A 14,233-nucleotide genomic window follows, 5' to 3' on the forward strand; every position below is an offset into this window, starting at 1 on the left:
ATTGTATTAATTTTTTTGTTATTATTATTGTAATATTTTTTTTTCTTATTATTTGTTTTATTAATATTTTTATTTTTTCGTCGCCCCTCCCTGCCTGTTAGCTGGCCAGGGAGGGGGGCTCTGACTCCCTGGTGGTCCAGTGGATGGGCTGTAGGAGGGGGGCTGGCAGGAAGCTGTAACTTACCTTCACCGCAGCTCCTGTCAGCTCCCTTCTCTCTCCTCCGTCCGTGCAGCTCCCAGGTCAGCTTCCTCTGCAACTCTCGCGGCCGCGCAGAGCGTTGCCACGGTAACCCGTGGCAACGCTCTGACCCCGCGGCTCTCGCGAGAGTTGCAGAGGAAGCCGACCTGGGAGCTGCACGGACGGAGGAGAGAGAAGGGAGCTGACAGGAGCTGCGGTGAAGGTAAGTTACAGCTTCCTGCCAGCCCCCCTCTCCCCCCAGTCTGTATTATGGCAATGAAAATTGCCATAATACAGACCTTGACTCGAGTATAAGCCGAGTTGGGGTTTTTCAGCCCAAAAAATGGGCTGAAAAACTCGGCTTATACTCGAGTATATACGGTAGATGTATTTTTAAACGGGTTATCAGACATAATCCTTGACGAGGTTGCTACTAGAGAGCTTCCTGAAAATTTGGAGGATTTAATTTCTTTTATTTCTCGCATTGATGAACGTTTAAGAGAGAGGCAGAACACTCGAGAGAGAAACCGTAGACCTTCCTTTAAACTAGCTCCTTCATTTCAAAGTTCTGAATCCACAACCTCACTTCTTCCAGAACCTATGCAGATAGGCAATACTCGTCTCTCAGAAGAGGAGAGACAGTACAGGAGAAGGGAGGGGTTGTGTATGTACTGTGGAGTCAGAGGCCATTTACGCCTAAATTGTCCTAGTCGCTCGGGAAACGCTCGCACCTAAGTTTCTCTAGAGGACAGGCCTTGGGTGTTTCTATTTTGTCCTCTAATCATAATTATAAAGATCACAGGCTTCTGCTACCCGTTTCTTTATCTTGGGAGAAGGGAGTATTAGAAACTATGGCATTGATAGATTCCGGAGCTGCTGAGAACTTTATCGACCAAGTTTTTGTTACTAAACACACTATCCCATCCCAGTTAAGGGAGACACCCTTGGCCGTTGAGGCCATAGATGGTAGACATTTAGTTGAGCCTGTGATTTTTCGTGAAACCATACCCGTTAAATTAACTGTTGGTATCTTACGCGAGGAAGACATATCTTTATTGCTTATTTCGTCTCCATCTGTTCCCATAGTCCTGGGGTATCCTTGGTTAAAAAAACATAACCCTATTATTGATTGGGAATTAGGGGAGATAGTCTCATGGTGTCAGGGTTGTCAGGACAGGTGCTTACGGACAGTGTTACCACTTTGCGCACTTAACACACCGATTAATTCTACCTACTCTACAGAGGTACAAATCCCGCCTCTGTACCTGGATTTAAAGGCAGTATTTGACAAAAAGAATGCTGATACTTTACCTCCTCACAGGTCTTTTGATTGTAAGATTAATCTACTACCTGGTACTATGCCTCCCAGGGGTAATGTATATCCTTTGTCCACTAAAGAGAACTTAGTCTTAGAGGAGTACATTCGTGAGAACCTTGAAAAAGGATTCATTAGGAGATCCTCCTCCCCTGCCGGGGCTGGGTTTTTTTTTGTTAAGAAGAAGGATGGTACACTAAGACCGTGCATTGATTATCGAGGTTTGAACAAAATAACCATTAGAAATGCCTACCCTATTCCTTTGATTACCGAGCTCTTTGATCGTCTAAAAGGCTCCAAGATTTTCACTAAGTTAGATCTCAGAGGGGCGTATAACTTGGTGAGAATTCAGCAGGGACACGAGTGGATGACGGCGTTCAATACCCGTTATGGGCACTATGAATACACAGTAATGCCTTTTGGTCTCTGTAATGCACCGGCAGTATTTCAGGACCTAATCAATGAAGTTCTTAGGGAATTTCAACATGACTGCGTTATTGTATATCTGGATGATATACTTATACACTCTAGAGAGATTGAGACTCACCACAGACAAGTCAGAAGGGTATTGCGCAAGCTTCTTCAACATGGTCTGTATTGCAAATTGGAGAAATGCAGCTTTGACCAATCCCAGATAAATTTTCTTGGTTATGTGATTTCTGGGGAAGGATTTAAGATGGACCCGGATAAGCTCCAGTCCATTTTGGATTGGCCTTTACCCAGGGGTCTCAAGGCCATTCAGAGGTTTATTGGATTCTCCAACTATTATAGGCACTTCATTAAAGGTTACTCTTCAATTATAGCTCCTATTACCAATATGACCAGACAGGGGGCTGACACTAAGAACTGGTCTACTGAAGCCCTTTTTGCTTTCAAAACACTCAAGGAACTGTTTGCTTCTGCACCAATTTTGGTTCACCCTGATACGACTCTGCCTTTCCTACTCGAGGTAGACGCCTCAGAGACAGGTATAGGTGCCATCCTGTCCCAAAGGTTAGGTGTGGATAAGCCCTTACATCCATATGTTTTTTTTTCCAAGAAACTATCAGGTCCTGAGAGCAGATATGACATTGGTGACAGGGAACTACTAGCAGTTATCATGGCTTTAAAGGAGTGGAGACATTTATTGGAGGGCACCTTACATCCTGTTACTATTTTGACAGACCACAAGAACTTGTCCTATATTGGGGAGGCCAAGCGCTTGTCCTCCAGGCAAGCTCGTTGGTCTTTATTCCTCACGCATTTCAATTACGTGCTCACTTATAGACCTGGTTCTAAGAATTCTAAAGCCGATGCTTTGTCTCGCCAATATGAACCTTCTGCCATATCTGAGCCGGTTTTGTCTTCTATAGTACCCAGGGGCAATATTATCGCCAACACGAGTCTTAAGATTCACTCTGCGTTGCTTGGTCAGATCATGAAGTTGCAACATCTGGCTCCTAGACAGACCCCTGGGGCAAGGCATTTCGTTCCTCCTGAACTCCAACTGGAACTCTTACAGTGTTTTCACAACAGTAAGGCGGCATCCGGGCATCCGGGTATTCACAAGACATGTTCCTTGATCTCTAAAGATTTCTGGTGGCCTTCTTTACGAAAGGATATTAGGGATTTCATCGGAGCATGTGAGGTCTGTATGAAGACTAAGCAACCTCATACGCTTCCATGTGGGTTGTTACATCCCTTGAACATTCCAGAGAGACCATGGTCCTGTTTGGCTATGGACTTCATTGTAGATTTGCCTGTTTCTAAAAAACAGACTGTGATCCTCACGGTGGTTGATAGGTTTACTAAGATGGCTCATTTCGTGCCCTTAACTAAACTCCCGACTTCTCCTGAATTGGCGGAGATATTCGCGAGAGAGATTTTTTGCTTACATGGGATACCTTCCGAAATTGTTTCCGATAGAGGCTCCCAATTTGTTTCACGTTTTTGGAGATCCTTCTGTTCTCAACTTGGCATCAAATTGAATTTTTCTTCTGCCTATCACCCTCAGTCTAACGGAGCTGCTGAACGTACCAATCAAAAGATTGAACAATATTTGCGTTGTTTTGTTTCTGAACACCAGGACGATTGGGTCGGTTTGATTCCTTGGGCGGAGTTTGCACACAATAATCTCGTTTGTGATTCTACTCGTTCCAGCCCCTTCTTCATGAATTATGGCTTTCATCCTTCCATTCTTCCCTCGGTTTCTCCTTCCCAAGGGGTACCGTCGGTTGATGTTCATGTTGCCAATTTGAGGAAGTTGTGGGATCAGACTCGACAAATTCTCCTACATAATTCCATGTTGTTCAAGAAACACGCTGATAAGCACAGGAGGGCGGCTCCAGTTTTTGTTCCAGGTGATAGGGTATGGTTGAGTACAAGAAACATTCGTTTGAAGGTTCCTTCTATGAAATTCGCTCCTCGTTACATTGGCCCTTACAGGGTTCTGGCTCGAATTAACCCAGTTGCGTATCGCCTAGCTCTTCCAGCTGCCTTACGCATTCCTAACTCCTTTCATGTTTCCTTACTGAAACCGTTAGTCTGTAACAGATTTTCCTCCACTATATCCTCTCCTCGCTCTGTTCAGGTTGAGGGTCAGGAGGAGTATGAAATCAACTCCATCATCGATTCTCGAATCTCCCGGGGGAAGTTACAATATCTTATTGACTGGAAGGGATATGGTCCTGAGGAGAGGACTTGGGTACCTCAGGAGGATGTACATGCTCCTCGCCTCCGCAGGGCTTTTCACTCCCGTTTTCCATCTCGTCCCGGTTCCTTCCGCCCGGTGGGCGTTTCTGAGAGGGAGGGTACTGTCAGGGTACCTGTAGTCTCTGCCTCAGAGGAGGTGAGAGACTTAGACGTTTATCCTCCCAGAGGGGTTGTTTCCTCCGTTCCTCGCGGTCCTCTCGGCCATTTACAAGCCGACCGCGAGGGATCCACTTCCTTATATGACGCGACGCTCAGTAGTCGACGTCATGACGCCAACCCGGGTCGACCTGTCAGTCAAGTCCCGAGCACTAATCAGGACTCGTCGGGGGCGTGATTACAATCTAGAATCAAGGTAGAAAGTAAGGCTTTCGGCATCTGCTCATTGCCCTGTCGTGGTTCTAGCCTGTCTAGTCACTCAGCGCTCTTGTATTCTAGTTGTCTCTTTGGTTCTGACCGGCTTGTTTGTACTACCCTGTTTATCTCTGTTACCCTTTGACTCGGCTTGTCCCTCGCTTACCTGTCCTCTCGTTCCCTTGACCTCGGCTTGTCTCTGACTATTCTCTACTTACTCCTTACGTTAAGTCCGGCCATTCTAAGGTCCGGTATACGTACCTACCACCTGTTTGTACTCTGCGTGTTGGATCCCTGTCCCGATCCTGACACACACACACACACCTGAATAACCAACATCTAATACACTAACACACACACACACATAGGACCGAATAGCCAACATCTAATACACTAACACACACACATATAACTGAATAAACAACATGTAATACACTAACACACACACACACCTGAATAACCAACATCTAATACAGTAACACACACACACACCTGAATAACCAACATCTAATACACTAACACACACATAGGACCGAATAGCCAACATCTAATACACTAACACACACACACATACATTCAACTGAATAAGCAACATCTAATACACTAACACACACACACACACACAGGACCAAAATGCCAACATCTAATACACTAACACACACATTCAACTAAATAAACAACATCTAATACTCTAACCCACACACGTAGGACCAAAACACCAACATTTAATACACTAACACACACACACACTCACCTGAATAACCAACATCTAATACACTAACACACACACACATAGGACCGAATAGCCAACATCTAATACACTAACACACACACACATAGGACTAAAACGCCAACATATAATACATTAACACACACAACTGAATAGCCAACATCTAATACTCTAACACACACATACAACTAAATAAACAACATCTAATACTCTAACCCACACACATAGGACCAAAACGCCAACATTTAATACACTAACACACACACACATACAACTGAATAAACAACATTTAATACACTAACACACACACACACACAACTGAATAAACAACATCTAATACACTAACACACCACATACAAATGAGTAAACTACATCTTATATGTGACTGACTGTTCTGTTCACTTGCTGCCTAATATATTCCATCCCTTGATCTGTCAGTGATTGTAATGTTGTTGCTGATCAGTGTATATAGCATTATAACAAATATACCTTATAAACAAACACTAGTAAATACACCCATATTTAAAGCAGCCCTGTCACCTTCTGGGCTCTTTGCATAATTTAAAAGAACACTATAGTGCTGGGACCACAAACATGTTGTCACGGCTAGTAATGTGGTCCAGCACGCAGAAACTATGTAAACATATACATAAGTAAGAAAAGGAAAATAACAGGATAGAGCGTAAACCGGACCTTAGAATGGCCGGACTAATACGCTAGAGACAGAGAATGGTCAAAGGGAAAGCCGAGGTCAAGGAAGCTAGAAAATACTCAATACCGATTAAACAAGCCAAGTCAGGGAAACCAGAGATCAGAATAACCAGGGAAAAGCCAAGGATCAGGATACCAGGAAATCAGAAACACGAAAATAGCACTCTCAGGAAACCAGGAAACTGAAACCACGACAGGGCAAAGTACTGGGAAAAGCTAGGGGTTTAAATACCCCTCTCTGGGCTATGATTGGTCAGAGGGCGACCTCTGACCCCAAAACGTGCGTGTGCGTTGACGTCGTGACGTCACGCACACGTTGGTATAATTCTTGGGGGCGGAGCTACTCTTAGGCGCGACCACGTGGTCGGCGCCATGTTTGATTCGGGCGTGATGCCCGGAAGAACGGAAGGAGCGGTTCCCGGCTCGCCGACGAGCAGGTAAGCTCGTGTTGTCGGCGCGGCCGTGCCAGTCGGGCACGGCCGTGAGGCTCGGCGGGCCGGTGACCGCAACACATGTATTCCTGACACTATAGTGTTGAACTATTTAGGTCACTGGTCCCCCTCCGCTCGCATGGGAAATGTGTTTTTACTCACCTTTTTTTCCCATGCTGCACTGGTCTCGCCACCACTGGCTCCACCTCCATGGCTGAGATCATCAAAGTTGACGATTGTGACGAACCCTGAAGTGGTAGCTAGGGTTTCGTCGTTTTTTACCTGAACGGCTAAGAGCAAGAGTGAGTATAGCTCGCCATTCGGATTTCCATTCGTCTATTATTCCAGAGAAGAAGCAACGTTCAAGCAGAATTTCCCCAAAGCAGTAATCAGGTACCCAAACATCAACCGAAACATGATGAAGGGTGTAACAGGAATGAAGTTTTATTGTGCCACACTGGCTTTTATGCGATTTTCCAGGCCAGAGGAACACCCCTTGGACCTGGTGGAAAACAGGGACACAACTTAGTACAACCAATAACAATACAGGGACAAACAGTGACACTCCCAGTACAAACAGTTAATTCCCTCCTCTCTGCCTGGAAATAATTGGGTCAGATAAAGTAATAACTTAATTATCTCTGGGCAGAGGGAACACAATTTCACAATACTTGGAAAACACCCCAAAACATACAGGACCCCCACAAATGTCACATCCCCTGAAAGCCCCGATCCGGGTGACCAACATATCCAAAAATCACCCAGATCGGTTCCGGGGTTTTTCGAATTTCATGACCAACCGCACTCGAGGCTCCTGCCCAGAAACAGTTCCATGTGTTTAGGCTGTGCAGTCGGTCTATTTCGTTAAGTCATAAAACCGAACAAATGCACAAATGGATACCTCTGGCTCATAACAGCGATTGTTCCCCTGGTTCGTGGGAACCAAACTACCGAACAGCGCTCTCCTAGCTGTTTGGAAAAAGGGAGCAGGCGTTCGTCAATTTGACCGGTGTTTCGGGAAGTCGAGTGTCCGATTTTAGTTCCAGACACTCGACGACCAAGCCCCGCTGCCTCCTTTCGTGCAAACAAGATGGCCATTTTCTCTCCCGGACGGCAGCCTCACATAGAGAGCGCTAAAATTGAAGGTTTCCTTTAGTAATAATGAGCCAGAGGGGTGGTCGGTAGTTTGAAAACGACTGAAAAAATGAACGAAATATAAACAAAAAATCCAAAATATCAGACGAACAAAGTTAGAAAATGCTGATTTTCTCACAACGATCTCAACCAATCCACATCTACTAAATACACACAGACATAACAGAATAACCAATATCAAATACTACATATATTAACTATATATTAACACTAACTCTTGCACATATACCCCTACACGTCTAACACATGGAGCGCTTTGTAGGAGGTGCTGCTGGTATTGAATTGAAGTTCTCTACTCCCTTGGTATCTGTGTCTAGTTATACATCCCTCTGTCTATAAACTCACATGTGTTTTTTTTTCTGGCTTGTAAAATGTGCTGGATATGAGTTTTACAAGAACTGTATTACAAATATATATATAAAACCAAGATATGCGGCCAGTGTTGGAGTAATTTATCACATACAAGAAAAGACATGATAAAACTTTAAATAATGATTCTATAAACAGAAGTGTCATATGCTGACAGTAAACACATTTCTAATTTGCATATATTCCCCACACCTAATGATCCTCTCACTGTGATATTACAGCGTTCCATGCAGAGTGAAATTACTGGACTACCACAACCACTTCACATACCCAGTCTATACTTATAGGAAGTCGAGAAATCTAGTCAAGTACCTTAAAATTAATTCACTATTAATGTTTTACTTGCTCAGATACACTAAGATTCTAACAGTTAACATTCTAACATTATATTAACATTCTGACACCTACATATTACTCATCCCTATCTCACTACCTCACTACCCAGCTACAGATATTGTAAGGTTTTCAAAGGCTCCCTCACTGGCACTTTAATATTTATGTTGTAATTTGGATACTTTGGAGAACTGACAATGGGTTTGCACATTTAAAGCCAAAAATAGCCAAGCCAGATAGCAGAATTTTAATTTTTTTTCCTTTTTGGACAAAAAGATACAAATTCTTAGTTAAAGGACCACTCTAGGCACCCAGACCACTTCGGCTTAATGAAGTGGTCTGGGTGCCAGGTCCAGCTAGGGTTAACCCATTTTTTTTAATAAACATAGCAGTTTCAGAGAATGAGTGAACTTCCCCTTATACCTCCTAACATTTTAAATGATCAAAGATGGACACTTTAATTGTGAGTAGTGGTGTGGCCAGAGGCTGGGCTGTTGTGAAAATTTTTAGGTGACTTAATAATATTTTTTGCAACTAAAATGTAATTTAGAACAAGAACAACGTATCTTATTAAGACAGACTGATTTCTAAACACATTTGTTGTAGTTTAAAGACACATTACTGGGAGTATTATTGCTGTGGAGCTCTGTTATACACTCAGACACATTACTGGGAATATTATTGCTGTGGAGCTCTGTTACTGGGAGTATTATTGCTGTGGAGCTCTGTTATTCACTCAGACACATTACTGGGAGTATTATTGCTGTGGAGCTCTGTTATACACTCAGACACATTACTGGGAGTATTATTGCTGTGGAGCTCTGTTATACACTCAGACACATTACTGGGAGTATTATTGCTGTGGAGCTCTGTTATACACTCAGGAACAACAACAATATGGAGCTCCTAAAAAATAGGGACATTAGGGTAGAAAAGAGGGACAGATGGATTTGAGCTCAACATAGGGAATGTCTCTCCTAAATAGGGACACTTGGGAGGTATGCTTTAACGATCTATATCCATAGGCCTTTCACTAGCCTGATAAAGGCTTACTACATTTACTGACTCACCAAATCACACAAGGTTTAAACACCAAATTGCAGTGAAATTAAAATCAACTCGCACCCTTTAAGCTAATATCGACAAGCAGTGCCAATAGCTAAATTTAATATTTTTTCCCAAATCCGCACATTTTGCCTAAATTTTATAATTTTGTTTTTCATTCGTCACACCTCACTGTTTAGTGAATAAATCCCATACTTAATGTTGGAAATGTTAATTAATGCATGGGACTACAAGACGGTGACACTTATTACAGATTCTCTGACCCGTATGGTCCTCCCCCCACTTCACCTTCATCCCCACCCTCTGCTAAGACTCAAAGCAATTCCTACAACGTCTAACCTTGCCTATATCAGAATTAACACCAAATTTACTCTTTCACATACGATGGGAGGTATACTGCCCACCCTATATGAAAGCGTAAATTAATGACCATTCTTGCATCCATCACTAGAAACATTATCATTCAACCTTGGACGAATCCTAATCCTTCACATATTTCACAGAATATGCCTGTAGATTAGGCAAGTGAGGCATGGGGGGGGGGCAGCCTATAGATTAGGCAAGTGAGGCATGGGGGGCGGGGTGGGCCTAAATGAAGAGTCAGCAAGGAGCAGGAAGGGTCTGCAAGGAGCAGGGGCAGCATGGAGCATGAAGGGTCTGCAAGGAGCAGAGGCAGCAAGGGGCAGGAAGGGTATGCAAGGAGCAGGATAGGTATGCAAGGAGCAGGGGCAGCAAGGGGCAGGAAGGGTCTGCAAGGAGCAGGAAGGGACAGAAGGAGCACAAAGGTAAAGGAGCAGAAAGAATCAGAAAGAGCACAAAGCTAAAGTAGGAGAAGGAGCAGAAAGGGTCTGCAAGAAGCAGAAAGGAATCAGAATGAGAAAGGAGCAGAAGGACACAAAATAAGCAGAAAGGAGCAGAAAGGTAAAGGAGCAGAAGGAGCCAAATATAGAAGACAGTGTCAGAAGAAAAAGAAGACTGTCAAATGAAGGAGAAGAAAAGGAGATTGGAGCAGGAAGGACAAATGAAGTGAACCCTCCACTTTATTCTGGACACCACATCATAAGGCTTTGGTACCTGGGGCTGGCAGGGAAACTCTGGACCTTCTCATCTCCCCAGGTAAAAAAAATACAATTGTTAATGTGTTCACTTTTATTTACTGAGTGTCAGGAAGCACAGAATGCCGCTGGGTAGGGGTGTTGCTGATTGGCTAGAGCGGTCAGCTGGCACTCTAAGCCAATCAGTAGCTCCCCATTCATAAAAAAGTTTTAAGAAAGTTATGAAACGGGAACTGGCGATTGGCTTAGAGCATCAACTGTCAACTCTAGCCAATCAGCGGCACCCATGCCTGACGTCAATCTGCACTTCCTGACACTCCGTTTCAGATGCCGAATACCACTGAGGGACCTGGAGCTGGAGGAAGCCTTTGGGGTTAAACCATTTGAGAGCGGTTTAACCCCTTAACCCCTTAAGGACCAAACTTCTGGAATAAAAGGGAATCATGACATGTCACACATCTCATGTGTCCTTAAGGGGTTGAAGGAACACTATAGTGTCAGGAATACAAACATGTATTCCTGACACCATAGTTGTGAAAACGCTATTCACCCTGGCTTTATGTGATAATGACTATGCTCCTCCCCTTCATGACACTGTCAAAAAGGGGCCAAGCATAGATGTCATTACAATTATGCCCCCCCCCCCCCTGGAAAAATTCCTGCGGACGCCCATGCGTCCACATGACATATGGAAACACAAAACCGTGATATTAAAACATGATTTGTCAGCTGTAACCACACACAGCCTGGGTTCTGTCATCTCAGGTAATTTGGGATTATTACAATATTTCCTGTCAAAACAAACCGTGCTGTGTAATACGTGTGTGGGGGAGGGGAGGGGGGTTGATGTTATAATTGCTGTTTATATTAAGTATGAAGAACTGCCATGCTGAACAAATGTAAGTGCTTTCTTTTTTCTCTCAATGAGTTCCCTCTCACACAATGCTCTTTCACTAGTTCCTCCTTGCACAATGCATGTTCACCAGTTCCCTCTCACACAATGCTCTTTCACTAGTTCCTAAACATTAGTTCCTCCTAACACACATCTAACTCTCAGCAGCTTTCACAATGACTTAAGCCCCACACCCAGCACACGGAGTGCCCTTGGATGGATAGTATGTGCACGGAATTCACACACTAAGGAGTAGGATTTGTAGTAGGAATGAGCAATGTAAGAGCCCTCTAACCGAATAGCCAAATGTGCAATGCCTTCCTAACAAGTCTAACACCCAGCACTTGTAATAGATTTCTTCGGATATGTGTCTTCTTCACTGCTCACTAATGGCCAGTGTACTGTTTGCTTCAAAATTAGAAACATATTCACTGTTCACTAACACCCAGGACGTGCACTGCCCTCCTCACAAGTACGATTCCTTCACTGTTCACTAACACCCAGGACGTGCACTGCCCTCCTCACAAGTACGATTCCTTCACTGTTCACTAACACACAGGACGTGCACTGCCCTCCTCACAAGTACGATTCCTTCACTGTTCACTAACACCCAGGACGTGCACTGCCCTCCTCACAAGTACGATTCCTTCACTGTTCACTAACACCCAGGACGTGCACTGCCCTCCTCACAAGTACGATTCCTTCACTGTTCACTAACACCCAGGACGTGCACTGCCCTCCTCACAAGTACGATTCCTTCACTGTTCACTAACACTTAGGACGTGCACTGCCCTCCTCACAAGTACGATTCCTTCACTGTTCACTAACACACAGGACGTGCACTGCCCTCCTCACAAGTACGATTCCTTCACTGTTCACTAACACCCAGGACGTGCACTGCCCTCCTCACAAGTACGATTCCTTCACTGTTCACTAACACACAGGACGTGCACTGCCCTCCTCACAAGTACGATTCCTTCACTGTTCACTAACACCCAGGACGTGCACTGCCCTCCTCACAAGTACGATTCCTTCACTGTTCACTAACACCCAGGACGTGCACTGCCCTCCTCACAAGTACGATTCCTTCACTGTTCACTAACACACAGGACGTGCACTGCCCTCCTCACAAGTACAATTCCTTCACTGTTCACTAACACACAGGACGTGCACTGCCCTCCTCACAAGTACGATTCCTTCACTGTTCACTAACACCCAGGACGTGCACTGCCCTCCTCACAAGTACGATTCCTTCACTGTTCACTAACACCCAGGACGTGCACTGCCCTCCTCACAAGTACGATTCCTTCACTGTTCACTAACACTTAGGACGTGCACTGCCCTCCTCACAAGTACGATTCCTTCACTGTTCACTAACACCCAGGACGTGCACTGCCCTCCTCACAAGTACGATTCCTTCACTGTTCACTAACACACAGGACGTGCACTGCCCTCCTCACAAGTACAATTCCTTCACTGTTCACTAACACACAGGACGTGCACTGCCCTCCTCACAAGTACGATTCCTTCACTGTTCACTAACACCCAGGACGTGCACTGCCCTCCTCACAAGTACGATTCCTTCACTGTTCACTAACACCCAGGACGTGCACTGCCCTCCTCACAAGTACGATTCCTTCACTGTTCACTAACACTTAGGACGTGCACTGCCCTCCTCACAAGTACGATTCCTTCACTGTTCACTAACACACAGGACGTGCACTGCCCTCCTCACAAGTACGATTCCTTCACTGTTCACTAACACCCAGGACGTGCACTGCCCTCCTCACAAGTACGATTCCTTCACTGTTCACTAACACACAGGACGTGCACTGCCCTCCTCACAAGTACGATTCCTTCACTGTTCACTAACACCCAGGACGTGCACTGCCCTCCTCACAAGTACGATTCCTTCACTGTTCACTAACACCCAGGACGTGCAATGGTGATTCACAAGTTAGATTTACTCCCTGTTCACTAATACCCAGGATGTGGACTTCACTCTGATCACTTAACACAGATAGCACAGGTGTATCATCTGAGCCGTTACAAAATGCCCAACATGGTACTGTATAGAGAATGAATACTATCAGGGTTATTTACTAACGTGAGAATTTTAGGTGAATTTCAAACTTAAGGTGAAAATTGCCGAGCTAGAAAAATATCTGTAGGTCAGCAATGCTTTCAGTTCGGCTATTCTAGCTGTAAATCTGAAATTCCTTTTGACTTTAGTAAATAACTCTGTAAATGTCTGGATTACAATAATCGCCGTTCTAATGATGCTATTATCATTCATAACACCGAAGAGGTGCTCACCCTAATGAATAAACCCTCTGGCGTCTTTACTTAGTTACCCTGTATCTCCGATGTTCCCCTTATACTTTCCCCATTATGATCATTTCTTTATACGAGTTCCACCAAGCTCAGCAGCATGCAGTATGTGATCTTACCTTAATCACTTTCTTCCTCTCTGTTCTCTTGTTCCTTCTGTAACTCTCTCCGTCTGTTCCGCTTTCTCCTTTTCTCCGTATGCTCCTTCTCCCTCCTCTGTCACCTTGAGATTGTTCTGTCACCTTCTCACACAATGAGCTGATTGTGTCATTTGAGGACTGGTTGTGACTGCCTGGTACTGAGGACAGAGAAGGGCACAGATGGAATTTAAAGATACCTGCATTGATACAGTCATGTATAAACACCCATACCATCATTTCCCGGTAAATTGTTTCCTGAACAAACATTTTTCTACCTACCCCCATGTAAACATTTAACTACACTTTCATGTGGGTAACAGCTGTACAGACTCCTACCTTCATAGAACACATACGTCACCTGAGTATAACACATTTGCAGGTCACATACCTGTATAGAACAAGCATGCACTGCCATTTACCTCTGTAGTGCATACATGACCCTTAGACACATAGAATATAACGGTATATTCACCAAGTCTGCCAAAT

General features: G+C 44.4%; 1 protein-coding gene across 1 annotated transcript in view; it reads right to left on the bottom strand.

Moving 5' to 3' along the window:
• The window catches only part of MISP3 (MISP family member 3), a 47,347-nt gene extending 33,438 nt beyond the window's left edge, over positions 1 to 13,909 (bottom strand). The window contains exon 1 of the mRNA XM_063449606.1: positions 13,727 to 13,909. The gene's annotated coding sequence lies outside the window, so the exon portion shown is untranslated. The remainder of the gene's footprint in view (positions 1 to 13,726) is intronic.
• Positions 13,910 to 14,233: the final 324 nt, after the last annotated feature.

This window comes from Pelobates fuscus, chromosome 3, assembly GCF_036172605.1.
Source record: "Pelobates fuscus isolate aPelFus1 chromosome 3, aPelFus1.pri, whole genome shotgun sequence".
Lineage (NCBI taxonomy): Eukaryota > Metazoa > Chordata > Amphibia > Anura > Pelobatidae > Pelobates > Pelobates fuscus.